The sequence below is a fragment of the Odocoileus virginianus genome, chromosome 26, assembly GCF_023699985.2.
Source record: "Odocoileus virginianus isolate 20LAN1187 ecotype Illinois chromosome 26, Ovbor_1.2, whole genome shotgun sequence".
NCBI classification, from domain to species: Eukaryota; Metazoa; Chordata; class Mammalia; order Artiodactyla; family Cervidae; genus Odocoileus; species Odocoileus virginianus.
The window spans coordinates 34,041,341-34,063,520 of record NC_069699.1 but is presented as its reverse complement, the minus strand read 5'-3'; the positions used below and the strand labels follow the sequence as shown (position 1 = coordinate 34,063,520).

At 44.1% G+C, this 22,180-nt stretch overlaps 1 protein-coding gene across 5 annotated transcripts in view; it reads right to left on the bottom strand.

Annotated features, from left to right (window-relative positions):
• PRICKLE2 (prickle planar cell polarity protein 2) overlaps positions 1 to 22,180 on the bottom strand; it is a 338,795-nt gene that overhangs the window by 117,774 nt on the left and 198,841 nt on the right. The window contains exon 1 of one of the 5 annotated variants that reach the window (XM_020904675.2): positions 5,591 to 6,153. The exons of the other annotated variants lie outside the window; for them this stretch is intronic. The gene's annotated coding sequence lies outside the window, so the exon portion shown is untranslated. Of the gene's footprint in view, positions 1 to 5,590; positions 6,154 to 22,180 lie in introns of those variants that run through there. 5 annotated transcript variants of the gene reach the window in all.

Here is a 22,180-nt window from a genome sequence, read left to right as displayed (position 1 = left end):
TACCGCAGAAAATAATATGCTGGAAAACAATGATATTCCAATTAAAAAAAATTAATCAATGGCTACATAATGAGATATTCCTCACGTTACAGTTCCACAGATAGAAAATTTAAAAGGCAAAGAAAAAACATTCATAATACTTTGTAGTAAAAAGTGTAAGGAGACCCAGAATGGTGGACTTCATTCAGGCTTTGGACGATGACCATCCTGGGTTTGAATTCCAAATTTATTCTTTCTTCTCTGCATAAAGTAGGGCGAGTTACTTAACTTCTTGGAGTCTTGGTTTCTCCCTTACTAAATGGAGCTAATAATACCTAGCTGTGTAACTGCTGCAAGAATTAACAAGGTATGGAAACCATCCTTCACATCAACTAGAATATGGTAAGTGTTCAACCTATGATACCTACTACCTTTGCCTTACATTCACACAAACACAAAACTATTTCAGACACGTAGACACCCATAATATACCCTGACATATATACTAACAGCTACCCTGAAAAATATCGGACCCGGTGACCACAGAAAGTACAGCTGTTTCTCAGTTGAGTCCTGGAACTTTCATGAACAAGAATCTCTGAGGACTCAAAACTGATGAGTGGATGCCAAGAAAAGGGCTGGAAAAATGGCATCCTGCCCAGCTGGAATGAAATGCTAAGAATTCTTGTCCCAGTTACTTTTAACCCTGGATGGGGCTGGATCCTACTTGTAAGGTTTGATATTTAAAAACCGAGAAGGGGTAGGGGAGCTGAAGTCAATGGTGCTTCCAGTGCAAGACGAATGGAGACAACTCAAGTCCCCACCTACTGTGAGACAGGCGCAGCGCTGACTGTGAAAGGTGCCCCAGCCTGGCTCCATCTCTACCTCACATCCCAGGGGAAAGACGCTGTGTTCCTTCCAGTGCCCCAAGATGGTTTATGCACAAATGCCAGAACCAGGAAGAACAGGGCGTATTCGAAATCACCACTATTTATTCTTCCTAGAGGTTATCCCACTGTCCCGAGTGACCAAGACTCTGGTTACACTTTCCCCAACAAGGCCAGCAGTCCTGACTCCCCTGAGGTCTCCACTTCCAACCAGTGATGCTTCTGGATTCTGTGCTCTGGGCAGTGTTGTGCCTCGTCTTCTATGTCAGCTCTCATGCAACTTGAGTCTTCAGTTCAGCTGACTTGATCCTGATGGACTTTACAACCAAATATGTGCGGAAGTACAGGCTACACACCCACCAAGGAGGCTGGCTAGCTCGTATGGTACTCAAAAATGTGCCCTCTTGAATAAATGCACTTTTAAAAATAGGCCATGGTGCTCCGGTGGAAAACACTTGCTGTTCTGAGCCTCATATAGGGTTTTAGAATCTAACATGGTAAATGGTTGTTTACGGATTCTGTGGGCTCCCCCCACGGCTCAGTGGTAAAGAATTCAGCTGCAAGGCAGGAAACGCAGCAGATTCGGGTTCAAGCCCTGGGTGGGGAAGATCCCCTGGGGGAGGAAATGGCAACCCACTCCAGTTTTCTTGCCTAAAAAACCCCATGGGTGGAGGAGTCCGGTGAAGTACAGCCCAATGCGTCGGACACGACAGACAGTGAGCACGGATTCTGTAGGACAGACGGGGACAGGCATTTCTAACTGACGTACGACACAGGTGCTTGTCTTCTGCGCTGTGACGTCACCCAAAGGGAACTTTGGCTTAGCACATTCATGGTGGTTTGGAGACAGCTCTGATATTCTCCCAGCTGCTTCCTCTCTCCCGTCCTCCTGACTCCTTCATCCAATCTCTCCAATCTCTGTCTTCACAGACAGCAGCCCCCCCAAGCAATCTGCCTTTTTTCTTTCCCTCCACCTTCTTTCTCCCTCTGCCTTGTCCCCAGGGAAATAATGGAAGAAGATTGCTTCTGGATTTCAGACTCTGAACAAAGAACTGTTCAAAGAGCATGCCAAAGAAATAAGAAAGCCAAGTCTCCAAAATCAACTAGCCAGGTCCCCAGTGGAGACGGTCAGAGACTCATGTTGCTGGAATCTCAATGTCATCTTATCCAGCATTTTCTCCCCTGCTTCATTCAAATACACCCAAACCACCCCCCACCAGCACCACGACCCCCACACACATCCTACACACACAGACAATGTATAAGAATGAGAACGTTTCATGAACAATCTTTTCAGATGGGGAAAAGAGCAAAGTGGTAAATGTCAGCCAAGAGCATAAATGAGGGAAACAATTTTGCCAATGCCTAGACCTCCAGCTTCTTAATTGGCAATAGTTCATGGTCACCAGCAATGACCTATTATAAGCATGACAATCAAGGAGGGTATGAATAGAGAAGGTTTTAGTAGGTCTTCAAGCACAAAAGAAAAGCCCTTACCCAAATGCTACCTAGCGTTACTGTCTGATGGACAGAGTATTTTCGCTCTTGGGTGTTTGAAAACAACAGAGAAGAAAGAAGACCATGTTTCTGGCTTCTAAAGAAAGAGGTTTCTGTTAATTCAAGACCAGCATGACAGAAGGGAGACCAGAAGCCCTGCTCAGACTCAGAGCCTTTGCAATCCACGTGCAGTAGCAGCAGCAGTCGACGGGTACCAGGGCTGGTCACCAGCTGTGTCACTGAGGGTACGTGACGTTCCCTCTCTGGCCTTCAGTCTCCTCTGTCAAATGAGTATGAAAACTACTGCTCCCTGGGGTTCACAGGTTCGGATTCAACGGGAAATGTCAAAGTCATCAGCCCCAGAAGGAAGGCAAGTTGAGTACTTCATAGGAGCCAGAACTGGGCAAAGGCAGTGCTGCCCCCATTCCCCGGCAAGCCCATGAGTCCCAGTGAGTCAGGGAAATTTATGCCTAAGTTTTATATGAGGAAATCAAAGTTCAGAAAGCTCAAGCTACTCTCCTAAGATCACACATACAATCAGGAGGCACAGAGGGAGGCCATCATTAAGGAAGAACTATGATTTTCTATGCAAGACACAACTTTATTACAGCCCAGAGTGATCAATTCCCGAGTCTTGAGTTTCTGCAGAAAGAACTTCAAGCCAGACTCCTCTGACTGTAAAGGAGTCACTTATAAGCTGTCCTTCAGACTTCTGCATTGGAGTTCCAGTTCATCTACGTTTAAAAACAAAGATGCTGAAGGACCAGGGAGAAACAGTTATCAAGCTGCATGACTGAAGTATGCTTGTCAGCAGGACAGAGGAAGGGCAAAAATCTAGGAAAGATGGATGGTGTATATCGACACAAGTCAAGGGCAGAAGCCTGGGTCACAGGCAGGTAGGGAAGGGAGTACCATTCTTTTCCCTTAACAGCCGACCCATAAGCTAACATCACCAATATGATGGCATAAATGAAGCCATGGAACTTCCAAGGAGCCATTCATCAGGTGAAGAACGTATTCAAAGGCCTCCTTTTGTTGCTTAGTGTCTGCATCACACAGAAAGAAGAAAGAAAAGGCAGGCCTCCTACACATGCAATGTTGGATCAGAAGAGAAATATGCACAGAAATCCAGAAGTGCATACATTCTGATTTGGATCCTGCAATGGTCCACATGAGACTCATTGGCAGTCAAACAAGAGAACTTCTTTAAGGGTGCCTGAGCCCCAGCTGACGCTAGATGATTTTCATCATAGCATCAGGTCACTTCTATCTCTGCAAAATACAGCAGACAGACAATACACTTTATTATGTCAACTCAGTCAGTAGGGTGGGAAGTGGCTTTGAGTGGGAGTGGTTTGGGACATTACAGTGATTGAAGATGGCACCTTTGCTGCCGGCTGAACCTCTCTGCACCCAAATGGATGTGAGCATATTGCCTTTTCAGTGAGCTGTCTTTTTTTTTTTTTAGCAACTACACTTATTAAAATAATGATAAAAAGGTAAGAATGACAACAGTAACAACACCAACAGCTAACTTTTACTGGACATTTACTATGTAGCTAGCACTGTGCTAGGTGCTTCCGTATGTCACCTCATCCTTACACCTGCCTGTTGACTCTACCGCTCTTCTCATTATACAAGCAGGAAACAATATTCAGAAAGGTAGCTCAAGTATTTTCACCTCCTTCTGAATCCAGAGTCTGAGTCCTTGATGATAAATAAACATCATACCCTACTGCCTAACTGCGAAATTCCCTGTTCATTCCTCAAGCTTCCATGAATGCACCTTCCTTCCAATATTTCTCTCCCCACCCCCCACATTGCATGGTGAACCTTTACAAACCTGCCATTTCAAACAATGCTATTTTACCATTTCTGGTGGCCCCAAGATTGTTTACAGGCTATAATGTCTGATGGAGCGAACATGATTTAATTTTCACATTAAAAAAAAAAAATTTTCAAGGGGAAAGAGCATTTGATGGAAAGTCAAAACCTTTACAAGCACTCAAGGAGGCATTAAAATACAAATTTCCAAAATACAGTAATTCTGTTAAAGTTGTGACTTGCTCTGGGGCCCAAGGGGACACTCATCCTGACCCATCTGTGAAAGCCATCAGCATCCAGGAAGCCTCCTGGGAAACGGGATTAGAGTAGCCAATTCAGCCTCCAGCAAGGAGGCCAGGCTGCTTCATTTAGTTTAAGTCTCCCTGAGACGGTTTAAAACACTCTCTGGGAAGAGATATTCAAGCAAAGCAAATTGCAGCCTTGCAAGTTGCAGCTCTGGTACAAGACAGGCCTTGTCTACAGAGTCACAGCACACTGGAGCCCTCCCCCGACTGGCCATGGATGCACTGGCTAGAAGCAGAACTCTCCGGGGAAATCGCATACGTGCGGAAGTTATACAAGAGCCACGCCTGGACCCGTGGATGGCATCACAGCTGGTACAGACCACTTATCCCCCTGTGATCTGGCCCAGCCCGGATTATTTATGGCTCATAAAAAGCTCCATCAGACCTCAGCATATTCTAAGACCACAAAACAAAAAAAAAAGAGGGGGGGGGATTAAAAATCTGTCTTTCATCACCAAGACCTTCATGGCAGATGAGGGATGCTGTGATTGGCTTTGGGGAAACCGAGAGCTGAGGAGAGCTCACTGTGAACACTCCACCAAGAAACCCAATGTAGAGAACACACCGAGTCATGTGTTTCAGCTGGGCTGTGCGGTCATATTCTGGAGCTCTGTCACCATTTCTAATCTGAAAGCACTGGCTAAAATTAAACCTAAATAATTCCAGCGCCATTTCTTCGCCTGGAAGTCTCACCTAAGTCTTCATCTTCCAGAGCCTCTAATGGTTTCTGACAACCTGAGCCAAAATGCAAGCACGCAGGCAGAAGTGTGCTTGGTTTTTAAACCCTCTCCCCTTTTAGTATTTTTTTTTTTTTAAGGACAGCTGCACTTCTTTTACAGAAAAGCTGCCTCTAAAGCAGAACGACTTAAGTGATTCTTCAGGACTCCCTAGAACTGTGAAATGCACTGTGCAATTGAGCTTTCCAATAAGCATAAGGGCAGAGGTGCCAGAGGGCCGCAGAAAACAGCCTCGCCACCAAGATAAGAGAGCCCCGATGTCCTGCCCACCCCCCCATGCAAAGCCTCTAGATCTAGCCTTCTCATCCTTCCTAGAAAATACACTGTTCAATTCGTGAATTCCAACAAATTTCTTACCTACCTCAAGGGAGAGTGAAATTCCCAGTCTAGATAGAAGCTTCCGCCAGACCCTCTGAGCTTGTCAATTGCCCCAGTTCACTTTTCCCCTGGGTCTGGCTCCTAAGAAGGCAAGCAGGACGGCAGGCAGCCAAAGCATCTTTTTCTGGAAACCCTTCTCCAAATCAGGACCCTTCCTGAGGCCAGCAGCAGCAGCAGGCTCGGAGCCCGCGCTGCTCTGCCTTCGCTCACAGAAGAGCACTGCTGGATTCAGACCCTCCTGGGATCCACCAGGCAGGGGAAAAAGTGTGACTTCTTCTCTCCCTTCGGATCCGTTCGCCTTCCCGAGAACCCCAGTTCCATATGAACTCCCTTTCTTCACGACAATCTGCAGGAAGTCACAGACCCCAGCTTCAGCGTCACCAGCTGATCCTGAGCCGGACCCGGGGGCAACCAGTCAGCTGGTCGCGGAGCTCAAGACAGAACCAGGAACTGTGCAGCTCCGCCGAGAAACACTAATAACTGTCGGCGGAGCTGCTGGTGGTGCCGAAGTCGCTGTTGCAGTGCTCGCATCCTCCGCATGCTAATGAAGCCGTGACGTCAGCAAGTCAGTCACGGCATCTGGATGTCCCGTCCCCTCTGCCCAGCGCTGAGATTTATTTACATGTAAATTAGCCTCGCCTTCCAAATCAATAATCCCCAAGCCAGGAAGGAGGAAGAAAGCCTTTGCTGGATGCAAACGCCCCAGCGACACAACCTCCAAAGGGGTACAAAAATATCACATAGCAGAAGAGAGGCTTTAAAGATGCACACCTTTTTTTTTGGTTTTGTTAAAGGCTTTGCTCTTATGTGCCAGGGATCAGATCTGGGCACAGTTATGAACCTGAGCGCCTGTTTCAGATTATGTGCTGCATCAACGCAGGTTGCAATCAGAGCTCTCCCCCACCCCCCCCCACCCCCCCAATTGTCTCTACTTTCTTTTTCTTTCTTTTCTCTCTCCAATTTTCATTTCAGGGAATTTTCTGACTTGGGGCTATGTCATCCTTGAATGTTTGTGCACCTTGAGATAAAACACAAATGACTGCTTTCCTCAAGTGCTTGGCTGTTGAACTGGCTACTCTGTCAAGCCTGACCCCAGCGCCAAGTAAGCATGAGAGATGACAAACCAGAAAGCTTTGCAGACGCTTCTGAGGGCCGCTGGAACCTTAGACAGCACAACTTTCATCTCTTCACCTTTCACATTAGGAAACTCAGGTTCTGAATGGAGAAGCAGCTTTTCCAGGGCCACACAGGGATTCCACAAGGATGGGCCAGAACGCTCATTTCCTGGACCTCAGTCTACGGCTCTGTTAAAGACCTTTGGGTCTTCAATCTCCATCTTTTTGTACCAACAAAGAGGCCTATCTAAACAGTCAGGAAGAAAGAACTCTATCCTATTGGATAGCCCTGGGTTTAAATCCTGACTTTGCTTTCTGCTAGAGATGTGACTCTGGGCAGGGCATTTCCACCCTTAGGGTCTGCAGTTTCTTCATCTGTAACATCCTTTTATTCAATAAATATTTTCTGAGTACCTACTCTGTGCCATGAGCTGTTCTAGGAACTGGGTATAGGTACGTGTTTGCTCTAATGCAATAAAGTAAAAATACGGAGTGGAAATGTGGTGAGGACTAACACAATTACCAGCAAGGGTAAATATGGACAGTAAAGTGAAAGTCTCTCAGTCATGTCCGACTCTTTGTGACCCCGTGGACTGTAGCCTGCCAGGCTCCTTTGTCCATGGAATTCTCCAGGCAAGACTACATGAATGGGTAGCTGGTCCCTTCTCCAGGGGACTTCCCAGCACAGGAATCGAACCAGGGTCTCCTGCATTGCAGGTGGATTCTTTACCAGCTGAGCCACCAGGGAAGTCTAAATATGGAGAAGGAAATGGCAACTCACTTCAGTATTCTTGCCTGAAAAATTCCACGGACAGAGAAGCCTGGCAGGGTCTAGTCCACGGGCTTGAAAGGAGATGGACATGACTGAGTGACCAAGCACAGCAGTAAGTAACAGTTATTTCTGATATTTTGGGTGAAATAAAAACAAAAAAAATGCACTAAGCTTTTCCTTCCACTGGGCTGGCCATTGTGTCTCTTCTCTGAGTATATCCATAGTCCTCTTTTATTGTTTAAAATCCATTGTTCTTTCAGTGCTGTCTAGGTAGTGTGCTGGACTCTGTGCCTGCAGTGAGGATGCACTGTGGGGTCCTCAGGCGGCGGTGAGGGAGGGGCTGGGGAGAGGTGTATTCCATGCTGCAGAAGTGTCCCTGAGGACAAAGCCGCCAGCACAGCGCCTTGCCCACACTCTCCACTTCCCTGCCTGGAGAACCCACCCCCCTGAGCTCTGCCCTTTCAGCTGGAGTTCCTGAAGCTTCAAATGAATCTCTTAGTCGGGTATGGGGAAGTTAAATTGTGTCTTTTGTTATACATAATTGTATTAATAATGCTTAATAACTTCTTTCAAACTGCTTCTCTCTGCTTCACAGAAGACCTTTCATGGTGAAAATTGTGGGACCTGGAAAAACCTTTTACTAATAGAAACTGAATACAAGCCAATGACTGCTTCAGGTCTGCTTCAGGTCTCCATCACACAGAACTCAGGGGATGTGGGGAAGCAAATGCTTCCCCCACATCTCAATATCCTTCAAGAAGATTATCAAATAAGCCAGCCTGGGGCCACCAATGGCCAAATGGAAGCAGTGACGCCCTACTCCAGTGTGATTATGGGCAAGTCGCTTCAACTTTCTGTGCTCCAGTTTCTTCATCTGAAGATGAGCCTCTCTGATGTACTTATTATTGTCAAGATCATAGGAGAATCATGAGAAGCAATTCACAAGTGACGGACAGGGAAGCAATGAAGAGGAATGCAGAGCAGAAAGCATGAAAAGTGATTTATCTTCACCTGGAATAAATCTGGCACGTGACCATCCATTTCATAAAAGGGGAGGGTGTGACAAGGGGTCTGGAATGGAGTGCCTGTGGTCAGACCTTGGCTCTAACATTTGCTAACTGTCTGATTGGGGACCTTATGTTCTTATCTAAACAAGAGGGGCTTATTCTTGCAGAACTCTTTTGAGGAGCAAATAATCCTCAGCATGAAGTCCTTAGCACTGGACCCAGCACCCAGCAAACATTCAATAAATGTTAGCTGTTGGTCGTGGAAGTGATGACTCTTTAGTTACTATTCATTTTGGCACTACTAGTTAATGACCAAACTTCAAAAGACAGGAGAAAGTGGGTAAACAGAAAACAGCCAAATCTTCCCCATTCCTAGGGCACCACTCAAAAGTTTCACCTAAGTGAGCTGTTGACACAGTCTTCCTCCATGAAGCAACACAGATACTTTTCAATTGCTATGAAACTGGGAAGAAAGCAGGGAAAATGACCAAGAAGCCCCAGGGGTCTCCTTCCTCTGAATCTACACAACAGAGAGAGACAACTGTGTTTCTGGGAAGCACTGGGTCCTTCATCCATTCCTTCACGGACCATCCGCTTATTAAATGAGCTCCTGTTTGTCAGACAGTGTGCGAGGCCGTAGGGACATCATGGTGACCAAGACAGACATGGGCTCTGCCTCTAAAAAGCCAAGAAAGCAGAGGGGAAGACAATTAAGCAAGCAATTAGAGTAGAGTGCGATGCATGTTATGATAGGAGAGTGCAGAGTTCTTGAAGGTCTAATTGCAGTCAGGAGGGGGTGGTGCAAAATCACGTGGCCAACGTCCCTTTGACAGGGTGTGCTCTGTGAGCGCAGCTCAGAGGTGGGGGGCTGGAGAGCTGTGCGTCACCCTTGCAAAAGATGGCTGAAATCACAACACAGGGACCAATAATTCCTTGTGACAATTATTTTCATCCCGAACAATATTATTCTATTCCGGATTTTTGGAAAATATGCCATTAGGAATTGGACGAGGTGAGGTAACAACTACTTTGGAAATTTAGAGGCCTGGTAAATAGGGATGAAGCTCATCCTGTTTTGACACAACAGAGTAAAACTGCAGGTCCATGACAGCGAACTTCCTGGGGGTGGGGGAGGGGAGAACTGGCAACACATATGAGACCTTCAGCACCTTCTATTGAGATAGCACAGGATTATTTTTACACAAATGACCATAATTGCATATAGTATACAGGAAGAGAGACAAGGAAGCCAAGGTTGATTGAGGCTGAAGTCATCAGGAATCAAGAAGAATCATGAAGGTAAAAAAAAAAATTGAGAGGGGGGTGAGGGGGATGAAAAACCAAGGTTGTAGGGGAAAGGTCTTACTAATAAGCATGACACAAAATCCAGAAGTCCGAAATGAAAAGAGCGCTAAAAGTGTCATGGTCAAATTTTAGCTGGTAGAGAGGGTGTTGCAGATGGGGCCAGGGTACAGATATGAGGGAAAAGTGCTCTCACAGAGCAGAGGAAACACACTCCCCTGCAAAGCACAAGGTGCTGCTGCAGCAACAGGACGCTGGCAGGTTATGACAAAGGGACCGCTTCACACACGCGAGGAAATCAAATCATCTCTCCATTCCACCAGCATTAGTCAAAATCTTGTTAGAGGATTATGGGGAAAGGGTAATCGAATCACGCCTGGTTATCTCGCGGAAGAGAAGGGTAAGTGATGACAAGGGCTGTGGCCTCTGAGATGAAGGGCTTTAATGAGGATAGTCATAATGAACAATTTTTTATCTCCATCTCCATAGGTGTAAAATAAGAAGCAATGGATTTTCAATGAACTAAAGAGGGATTTCACTTGGACCTAAGGAAGACGCTTGAATCTGAAGGTGACATGAACTGGCCTGGGTCACTCAGAACAACGGCAGTGTCTTTGCTCTTAGGAGCACTTTACAGAGATCAAGACAGCCCTGGACCTGGCTAGTTTACACTAGTACCTCTGGCCCTGAAATTGTGAAATCTTAACTACTGTAAGGGATATTACCAAGTTTCAAAACGCTTCTCAAATAAAGGTCTTAAATTCATTTAAGTTTAATTTTATGAAAAAAGGTATGCATGCATACCTAATATATATACACATACCATAAATATATTACATTATATATATTTTAAAAGATTACTTAAAACTTACTGTAACTTGTAATTTATATAACTTCATATATAAAGCTTATTCATATTATAAACTTTAAGTATATAATATATATTTTATTCTTTAAAATTTACAAGTTATATAATTTCATATATAAAATGTGTTTATATCATAAATTTTAAGTAGATATTTTATTATATTTTTTAAAGACTATGTTTTTTAAAACTCTATAGTATGTATGTGTATAGTGTATATATACACACATATATAGATACACATATATAATATAAAGAGAGAGAGATTGTTTTATATAGCTTTAAATAATCTACTCAAGATTGGTCCTCTGACATTTAGATTTCAAAATCCAGTAAATTTTTCAAAATGAAGAAGAGGAGGTTGACTAAAAATTGATACATTAGTTGGGATAGGCTAGGCTATTATGCAGTAACAATCATAGATCTCAGTTACTTAACACAAAGAAAACTGATTTCTCACTCAGACAAAGTTGGTTGGAGGCCCAGAGCCTCTCCAGGCACCTCCATTCCAAGCAGCGACTCGGGGATCCAGTCTGCTTCTTTCCTGTGTATCTGTGATCTCAACACATAATTTCTAGGTTGCAGCAACAGAAGAAGAGAGAATTGGAGATGCTTTTAGGTGCCTCAGCTTGGAGGTGAATTACATCACTTCTATTGGTCAAACAAGTTCCATGACCTCACCCAACTGCAAAGGGACTGGGACTTGTATACCCAGAAAAAAGAGCAAAAGAACAGATCATGAGGAGTCCTATCAATGCCTACCACAGCTGTCAAATTTTATTTTTGCCATGTAAATTCATCTTAAAAAAAAATAACATAATCTCCTAAATCCACATCTTATCAAAAGTATGTGTAACATCAAAGAAATGATAACAGTCCTAAATGAATACTAGAGATCAAAACTGCATCTGTTTTGCCCCAACAGGGAGAAAACAAAATATTTTAGATTTTTATTAACTTCCAAGCAACAACATATAATCCATGGAAGCATACAGAAAGTAAAAGCAACTTGAGGAATTTCTCTACAGCAGGTGAACACAAACAAGGCACTCAAAGGTGGAATTGCCTTCAAAAAATAGAAATACCTGAAACAGATTCTCCTCAAGAGATTCTAACTACTTTTCCAATGCAGACTTATAATAAGCTGCCTCCTCCAACAGGCGGCGGGCATTGTTCTTGAAAGAGCCCAACAAAAAGACTGGAATCTAAACCCAACTCTATTACCTCCTAGCTGCATGACCTTGGAAATTAACAACCAATCACCTTTTCTAAGTTTCAATTTCTTCATCTATAAAATGGAGAGAGATGAGTTACTTTATATGAAGGACTTTGTAAAGCACCTCACATATAACAATATAACAGGATATACTATTATTTCCCACTGGGTTTTCACAGAAGGGAGCAAGAATAAGAAATGCAGCTGTAAATGATAAAATTGTTCATGATAAAGGTAAGAATTACTCCCCTCGATAGCGCCCCCTTTTTCTCACCAATTTATATAAGATTCCATCATCATAAATGCGTCTCAGACCATAGACACATTTCTGCATCTTGTGAAAAATAACCTGATACACTTTTTTTTTTATCTTTTTTTTTTCCCATTTATTTTTATTAGTTGGAGGCTAATTACTTTACATCATTACAGTAGTTTTTGTCATACATTGAAATGAATTAGCCATGGATTTACATGTATTCCCCATCCCGGTCCCCCCTCCCACCTCCCTCTCCACCCGATCCCTCTGGGTCTTCCCAGTGCACCAGGCCCGAGCACTTGTCTCATGCACCCAACCTGGGCTGGTGATCTGTTTCACCCTAGATAATATACATGTTTCAATGCTGTTCTCTTGAAACATCCCACCCTCGCCTTCTCCCAGAGTCCACAAGTCAGTTCTAGAAAGAGGCCTTCCTTTTCTTTTTTTTCCACCACCCAGGAATCAGCCACATTTCATACATTTTAATTATTCTTGATCCCAATAATCTAATACACAAAATTTCAACATAGCCTTTTATCCTCTTTTAATTACATTAATTAAAAGGAGAAATATGGACAAGCAAGCGTGGGCAAATCAAAATGAAAGACTGCTCCCTTCCCCCAAAAGATTAAAAACTGCGTCAATGATTTAAACATGCTTACCATCACACATTTCCATGAAAATACTGTTAAAGTGACAGTGTGCACTAGCAAACATTACTTTTGTTTTAGATAAAGAAAGCTGCACTTATTACAGCAGCTTTTTGTAACTACTAATTTTCACTTAACAGCAGAATAAGAAATTGAATTTTCTCTATGTAAAGGACCAGGAGAACAACCAAGAATTGTACAAGGGTGCTTCAGTTTTCCAGCACTTTCTAAATGCAGGCACTCAAGCTCCTGTATCCTTCTTTTGGAAGAGAATGCTGGAACAATGGAGGATGTCCTGGAAAAGACTGAAAAATGACTCTGCCTTATAAAATAACAAACTGGCAACAGAGATCTGTCTCAGGAAAATTATCCTGGACACAGAGTGTCACAGATGTGTAAACTGACATACTGTTTTTCGCAAGGACTGGGAAGGATTTATAACTCAGGTATTTTGCACAGTCTCTCATTTGATCCCAGATCAGAGCTATGATTATCCTCTATTGTACAGATGAGGACACTGAGGTTCAAAGGGGATAAAAGGATGACACAAGGACCCACAACTAAGATTTGGTCCTGGGTCTGATTACCAAGTTCGTATTTCTTCCTCTAATTCAAAGGTTCTCAGCCAACCTTTCAAAAAGCAGGTGTGTCCCAATAAGGGTGCAATACGTTGGGATTAACTTACTATTAAAAACAGGCAAAAAATGTAGATGGTTACCTGGTCATCCAGATTAGAGGAATTCCTCTGTACAAAACTCAGAGTACTGCTATCTTAGATGTGTGTCCTTTCCATTAGAACCCGTGTCCTGTTACATAGATTCTACAACCGTGGATGTAGTTCTGGTCCATCCACATTCAATGTTAATGATAACTTCATTAGTGTCTCTCTCTAACTAGACTGTACATCTCTGAGAGCAGGGACCTGCCTTTTCTGGCTCACCATTTTATTCCGAGCCCCCAGTAGAGTGGCCAGTGGCCTGACAGCTAATGAACATTTGCTGAATGAATATAAAGTTTGACAATGATTTTTCTCCTCTAGAGATAAGAGGGAATTTTGGATTATTCCTGTAAGGACATCTCTTTGCTCATGTGCATTCCAACACGATTTTGTGAGTGGGAAAGGAAAAGATAGAGTGAACCTCTCTGACTTGCTCAGTTAAGCTTCCAGGATGTCACAGTCTCCGGGTTTTACTCCTACCCTCTGGCTGTTCTTCCTCACCTCCCTGACAGCTGAACACTGGGTTACCTCAGGGCTCAGTCCTGAGGCCTCTTCTCTTTTTTATCTACATTCACTTTTTTCATCTGCTCCAGGATCTTAAATACCACCTCCACGGCCAACTCCAGGCCATGCTTATTCCATGAACACGAGGCTTATGGATCCACCTGCCAATGTCACATCTACACCTGGATGTCTAAAAGGCTTCTCACATTTAACAAGTCCAGATCTCAGTTCTTAATACCACCCTCCTCCCGCACCAGCAAATCTGCCCATCTGCAGTACTCGCTATCTCAGTTAATGGTAACTGTACCTTTTCTGGTAAAAAGAAAACACCTTCGAGTCACCCTTCACTCTGTTCTTCCTCTTGCCCTTGACACCTCATCCACGAGTTGGCAAAGTGCATCCCACTAGCGAAGTGGACGTTTCATGTTTTTGCAAACAGCATTCGATCGGAACATAATGTTACTCATTCATCTATGTATCATCTACGGCTACATTCATGCTTCCAACGAACTGAGTAGTTGCAACAGAGACTGTCTGGCCAGCAGAGTCTGATATATTCACTATCTGACCCCTCTGACCCCTGAAACTCAATAGTTTATAACCTTGACTAGTCCTGATGGCTCGACCTTCAAAACACAGGCGGAATGTAACATCACTGCACCACTTCCACTCTTCTCACCCTGCTCCCAGCCACTACCACCTTTCTCCTGGAGGGAGATGCGAGCCACCATCACCCTCCCCTCTACTTTTGCCCCTTTCAGTCTATTCACAAAACAGTGACCACAGTGTTTCTCTGAAAACAAACATGGACGCATGTTACACTTCCACTCAAAGCCCATCAATGCTGCTCATCTCAGAATGAGTCCCCTGAGATCTCTGCCCCATGATTTCTCTGACACCACCTCTGGCTAGTCCCCGCCCTGCTGTCATTCAAACACCAGTCCCCAAACATACCAGGCATATGCCTGCCTAGCGGTCTTTGCACTTTCTCTTCCCTCTGCCTGAAATATTCTTCTTGCAGATGGTAGCCTGGCCCATCTCTTATCTTTTCAAGTCTTAAAAATGTCACCTCAGTGAGGGCTCCCCATTCTACTGGTGACTGTCCACCCTCCCACCTTCCTAATACTACCAAACCTCTTCCTTGCTTTATGTTTTTCCATAGCACTTAGCAATATTAAAAGCAATTTTTAAATTGAGATAACTTATAAACCACAAATGAGTTCACTCATTTAAAGTACACAGTTCAATAAGTTTTAGTATATTCACAGAGTTGTGTAACCCTTATCGGAATATAATTCTAGATTTTCCACCAGCCATGAAAGAAACCTCTTAGCAAGTAGTATCACTCCCCATTTGTCCCCCACTGTTCTAGCCCAAGGAAAACACTAATCTACCTTCTGTCTCTAGAAATTTAACTATTCTGAACATTTCATATAAATGGAATCATATAATATGTGACCTTTTGTAACTGTCTTCTTTTAGTGTGATATTTTCAAGGTTCATCCATGTTGCAGCTTAGACCAAAGCCTCATTCCTTTTCCATGAATGAATAATATTCCATTGTATGAACATACATTTTATTCATCCATTCATCAATTGATGGACACTGGGATGTTTCTACTTCCCGACCAGTATCAATTATACTATCGTGAACATTTGTGTCCAAGTTTATGTTTTCACTTTTCTTGGGTATGTATTTAGGAATGGAGTTGCTGGGTCATGTGGTAGGTAACTCTGTTTAACCTTTTTAAGAACTATTACTAGTGTCTTTGTCAAGATTGCAAAATAAGCTGTTAATACTACTGGGGTTCCCCTGAATGTGACTGGCTGTTTCTTTCTCATTGCTTTCAAGATTTTCTCTTCGCTTTTCAATATTTTTACTAAGATGTGTATCAGTGAGGCTGTCTTTTGATTTATCTACTTGGAGTACATTAGCTTCCTGGATGTATGGACTAATATTTTTGCATCAGATTTGGGAAGTTTTCCACTATTAGTTCTTGAAATAATTGTTTCTCTGTTCCCTCCTTTATCTGGTTCCATTATGCATATGCCAGTATGCTTAAAGGTATGTCACATTTCTCAAAGATTCTGCTTTTCCCCCTCATTCTTTACTTCTTTTTCTCCCTACTCTGCAGACAGAATAATCTTTTTACTGATTCATCTTCAAGTTTGCAGATTCTTTCTTTCTCTGCATTAAATCTGCTAGTGAATTTTTCATTTCTGTTATTATTACTCTTTAAAATTTCCATTTTAAAAATAATTCTTTTAAAACTCCTCTTTACTGATATTCTCTATCTGATGAGACACTGAAACCATGCTTGTCTTTAATTCTTTAGATATAGTTTCTTATAGTTCTTTGAACATATTTTAATAACTGCTTTGAAGTCTTTGGTAAATCTGGCATTTATATCCCTTCACAGACAGTTTCTTTTGCCTTCTTTTTCTCCTGTCTATGGGTCACACTTTGTTTCTTTGGATGACTCATGGTATGTTTTTGAGAGCTGAACATTTTAGATAATACACTGGAGCAACTCTGAACACTGACTCCCTCTTCCTTTTTCCAGGACTTTGTTGCTATTTGCTTATTTGTCTAATGACTGGCTAGTCAAGTTGAGTGAAGTCTGTTTCCCTGCAGTGTGCAGCCTGTGATGTTGCTCCTCAGAGGGCATGAGCACAGTCTCCCTGAGCACCTGCCTCTGGTCTCTACTTATTGGTATCACACCCAGCTATTAGCCTCCATTAACTGCTCTCTGACTGTTCTATTGTCTTCAACAATACCCAGAGGCATAAATTGCTCCACAATCTGATCTGACTAAAGCAGGGCTCCTGTGCAGGAGCAGGGTGCTGCCAGTTTTTGAGGTTTTCCCTCTCACTGGAATCTAGGGGAGATGGAGTCCCACCTTCCTGGCTGCATTATTTTCAGAGCAGAGTTTCCATCACACTGATTTGTGTGGGGGAGAAAAAGGGAGATGAAAGGATCAAGGCTCAAATGCCACATACTCTCTTCTTACCAAGATTTAGTAGATTTTCTTGAATAGTTGTTTCTCCATTTGCTGCCTACACTTGGAACAATTTTTCAAAACCATAAACGCTTGTTTTTCTGTGTGTTTTTTAAAAACAAATAATTTACAGCAGTCAAACAACCATTTCTCTGATCAATTTAAAGGGTCTGCCATACTCCTCACACTGCCATTTTGAAGATAATTTCCAGCACTTAACACTCTGAAATCACTACACGTTTTACTTGTGTATGTTGCTATATAGTCTGATTCCCTACCACGCCCTAGAATGTAAGCTCCATGCTACAGTGGGGGGGGCGGGGTGGAGACAGAGTTTTGTCATTTTTGCTCAGTGCCCTAACATCAGAGTCTGGAACAGTGCCTGGCACATAGTAGGCCTTCAGTAAATACAGGTTGAATGAATGGAATATCCATGATCAGCAGCCTGTATTATGCATGTCATGCTGTTGTTGTTCAGTCACTCAGCCATGTCCAACTCTTTGCAATCCCATGGGCTGTAGCCTGCCAGGCTGCTATGTCATGGGATTTCCCAAGTAAAAACACTGGAGTGGATTGCCATGTCCTCCTCCAGGGAATTTCCCCCAACCAGGGATCAAACCCACATCTCCTGTATTGGCAGGTGGATTCTTTAAAACTGAGCCATGCCATGGCCGACCGTAAATTGCCACAGCTGATGATTCATTCATGGTTGTGACAATTATGGATAACCACAGTCTTATATTTCCATATAACATTTTTCTTTCTTTTTCTTTTTTTGCAATTTCCTCAGAAGCTGATCACAGCCCTGGGAGACTGTCACACCTGTGACTGTTGTCAGGCAGAGATTGATGGAGACGAAAGGATGAGAAGTATAGATGTGGCATGCATATCTCTCAACCCTCTGTGCTGGATTCCACCCCTGCTCCTTTTCATCTTAAATATTCTTTAACATCTATAAATAGCTTGCTATAAAGGGCATCTAATTTATCTTGGTTTGAAAGAAGGTCCTACTATAATGGGACTAGTCCTGGAAATGGAATCAGGAAGTCTGTGTTTGATTCTGGGCTCTGGCTCTTGTGGTCTATATGCCACTGGGAAATTACTTAAACTCTCTGTTCTTTAGAAGACTTCTTGGAAAAATGTGAATAAATGGTGAGAACTGATTATAATCTCTTTTCTTGTTATAGGAGTTCAAACAGTCTTTGCAAGGCATTTTGCACTGCTTCAGACACACCAGGAACACTCGGTAAGTGTTAGGTACTAATATTATCAACTGTAAAACAGAAATCGGAGACCTGCCCAGCTATCACACTGAGGTGAACTGTGCATTTAATGAGAGTGGCTAGGAAGGGAGATTGTCCGTGTGATGTATTATGCAAAATTACCTCCTTAGAGTTGCAGAACTAAGTCTTCCTGACATGCTGGGCTGAGAAAAAGCCTCACCAGTATCTGGTTCTGTTCCAATTCATCATTATACTCCTCCAGGCCTGTGTTCCCATTCCTCCACTATTCTCCAGGCTCAATGAGGCCCTGGAGGAGAACCTGGGAATCTTGCCTGAAGACCCTCACATTCTCTCAGGGAGGAAGTTCATGGGACAAGGCCCTCAACTGTGAACACCATCTCCCAGCAGAGGACCAAGCCAATGCTAAGTTCAACCTACAAAAACAAACAAATAAACAAACTACACCTGAACTCGAATTTCCAGCCAAAACGAGGAATGGTAGAGGTTTACTTATCCACCATAACCTGCATCACTTCAGAGAAATGAATGTCTGGCCTAACGTGGGAGTCAGAACTCCAGGAGAACCACTGTCTGGAGGAGAAAGAAACGTCCCTGACGGCCAGGAACCTCGGAGTGATAGGTGGGGTATGTCCAAGGTCAAACCCTGACTCTGCACCTTATTACTAGCTGTGTGAAATGGGACAAGTCACTTTTTCTCATGAGCTTCATCTGATAGTTGTTGCCTCATGGAACTTTCTGGATTATACGAGATAATACAGGCAAAATTACCAAGCACAGAGCAGGTTCTTAAAAATCATTAACGGAGTCTGAGTGCAAATGTGCTAGAGTCAGGACAGTGAGGCACCATCCCAAGCCTCTGACTGGCATGGCCGTCAGCACCCTCGGTCAGGCCCGCCCGGCCCCCAGCCCGCCGGCCTTCTTCCCCGACTCGGAGGCTGCGGAGCCCCTGACAGCCAGGGCGGTTTGCCCGCTGCCTTGTTTATTCTGCCGGCTCTCCGCGACACCAGTGCAAGCAGGAGCCCTGCTGGTGCGTCTCCAGGGTCACAGGGGGACAGGCCCAGATGGATGTCAGAGCAGGCTGCTGTGGTGAATTATTTAGCACCCCCGCTCTGCGGTAGCAGCCCCTGACTCATCTGGCAGCAGCCACATTCCTCTTCCCTTAAATGGCACGCACGGAGCCCTGCTGGGGCTGAGGCTGGCAGAGTCTTTGGTGCTCAGCTCCTCACAGCTGAGGCAGTTGTGGCAGGAAGGGCTGCATGCAGAGGGCTGCAGAGAAGAGGGGTTCAGCTAGTGGCAAGGAGGAGAGCTGTATTACTGGCAATCAGAAACACGAAGAATGAAAGAAGGTCAGGGTCAGTCAGTGATTAGACGGAGACAGCTGCTCCAAGAAAACAGGGATGCCTCTTGGAGGGATGCTCTGGCAAAGCCAAATCAAAGGTACCTGGTGGTACCCACAGACACTCCAAAGGCTGGTAGTCCTTTGGGATGTCCAAGGTGACGGCTCTCAGCATTAGTGGAGAGACGATTTATAAGCCAGATTTATAGGTAACACTTCCTACACACACACACACACACCATCTCACTGAACCCTCCTGAGAACCCTTCAAAGTTATATCAATAGTCTTTTACCACAGATAAAGAAACCGAAGCTTGTTGAAATCAAAATCACTAGTAACTTCCAGCCTTCATCTAACTCTGCTCATTCTATGCCTCCTAAATTTGGGATGATCTAAATATAATGGGCCCTGGGTGTGGCCAGGTATGGGGGCATGCAATTATACCACTAAGAAAGTGACAGGTCAAGGGGAGCGGTTGGAGAAACAAGGTACTCCAGAACTAAAGGATAAGTTCCTGTGCTCCTCATGAATGTCATGAACACTGGATTAGTGAGCTGCAGCCTCTCTTCATGATAGTGCTGCAGGCTCCATTCCAGACTACTGCAATAAAGTGAATATCCTAACAAAGCAAGTCACATGACTTTTTTGGTCTCTCAATGCACAGTTATGTTCACACTACACTGTAGTCTACTAAGTCTACTACTACTACTAAGTCTACCTTCAAAATACTTATTGCAAAAAATGCTACCCATTATCCGCATCTTTAGTGAATCCTAACCTTTTAACAGTAACATCAAAGATCATTGAGCACAGATCACCTTAACAGATGTAATAACAATGAAAAAGCTGAAATATTGCGAGAATTGCCACACACAGAGACCTGAAACGAGCAAATGCTGTTGGAAAAATTATAGACTTGCGCAAGGCAGGGTACCCACACATCTTCACTTTGTAAGGAACACAGTATCTGCTAAGCCCAACAAAGTGCAATCAAACCAGGTCTGCCTGTACTGAACACTTTGCATACAGTTAGAGCCTCTTTTCAGGCTAAGGGAGCTGGGTCTGGATGAATTTCAAGGGATGCTCTTCTAATTGAGGAAACAGCAACTCCAAAACTCTGAGACTCCAAAGAACTCGTCCCATCCCTGTCTGGGCCATGTAGATGCTCAGTGAATCTTTCTTAGGGGTTCTACAGACTTCATTCATCTCCCTTGGTCAACTCCATCTCCTGCTTGAAGACCAGGAGTACTGTGCCCTCCCCAACAGCATGGCATGCCTGAATTCTTGGTTCTCAACGTGTGACCTCAGACTAGCAGTACCAGCTTCCCCAGGGAACTCGTGGACCCAGAATAGTCTCAGTCCCTACCCAGACTTGCTGAATCTGGAGATGGAGCCTGATCATCCCAGTGTTTCCTAGTCCTCCAAAGGAGTCTGAAAGTGGGCTGTAAGTATGAGATCCAGGGGTCTAAGTGATTGCTAGGAACTGCTCAGTTCAGTTCAGTTGCCCAGTCCTGTCCAACTCTTTGCAACCCCACGGACTGCAGCACGCCAGGCCTCCCTGTCCATCACCAACTCCTGAAGCTTACTTAAAAAACTCATGTCCATTGAGCTGGTGATGCCATCAACCTCTGTTGTCCCCTTCTCCTCCTGCTTTCAATCTTTCCCAGCATCAGAGTCTTTTCCAGTGAGTCAGTTCTTCGCATCAGGTGGCCAAAGTATTGGAGTTTCAGCTTCAGCATCAGTCCTTCCAATGAATATTCAGGATTGATTTCATTTTAGGATGGACTGGTTTGATCTCCTTGCAGTCCAAGGGACTCTCAAGAGTCTTCTCCAAAACCACAATTGTTCAAAGGCATCAATTCTTCGGCGCTCAGCTTCCTTTATAATCCAACTCTCACAAAAAGAAGAAGGGGTGAGCAAGGGTAAGAGGGGCCTCTGAGGGTCCAAGACGGCAGGCTATATGTCTGGACATGGCGACTGGCCCACATGAGGGTTTAATTAAGTCTACACCAGAGGTCGGGAAACTCTGTCTATAAGGGGCCAAGCAGAAGGTGTGGGAGGTTCTGACAACCCTATCGTCCCTGACTCTACAGCTATTCAACTCTGCTGCTGCAGCCATTAAGCTAACACCCTGTAAGGAGAAGGGTTTGGATATCTCCCAATAAAACTTTACGGAAACAGGTGCTGGGCTGAATTTCGCCTGCACGTTGTGGTTTGCCAACCCAACATATGAACGACAGCTTCTCTTAAAAAATAAAAAGTAAAACAAAAAAAGGACTCCGAAGATCTGGCAACTTTGAGCTCAAGTCCCCAGGAAGCAGAGATCAGCTGGAGTTGAATAGGCAGCCCTCCTTCCTGGGAGGAGGATCCACAGGCCCCATGGAGTCTCTCCCAAACACTAGGGCAGAGCCAGTTCACATTTATTATCCTGGTCGTTTTTCCTTTATTTACTTCCTGTCCTGTCTAACTGTTTGCCACCCCATGGACTGTAGCCTGTCAGACTCCTCTGTCCATGGGATTCTCCAAGCAAGAATTCTGGAGTGGGTTGCCATTTCCTTCTCCATGGGATCTTCCCGACCCAGGGATGA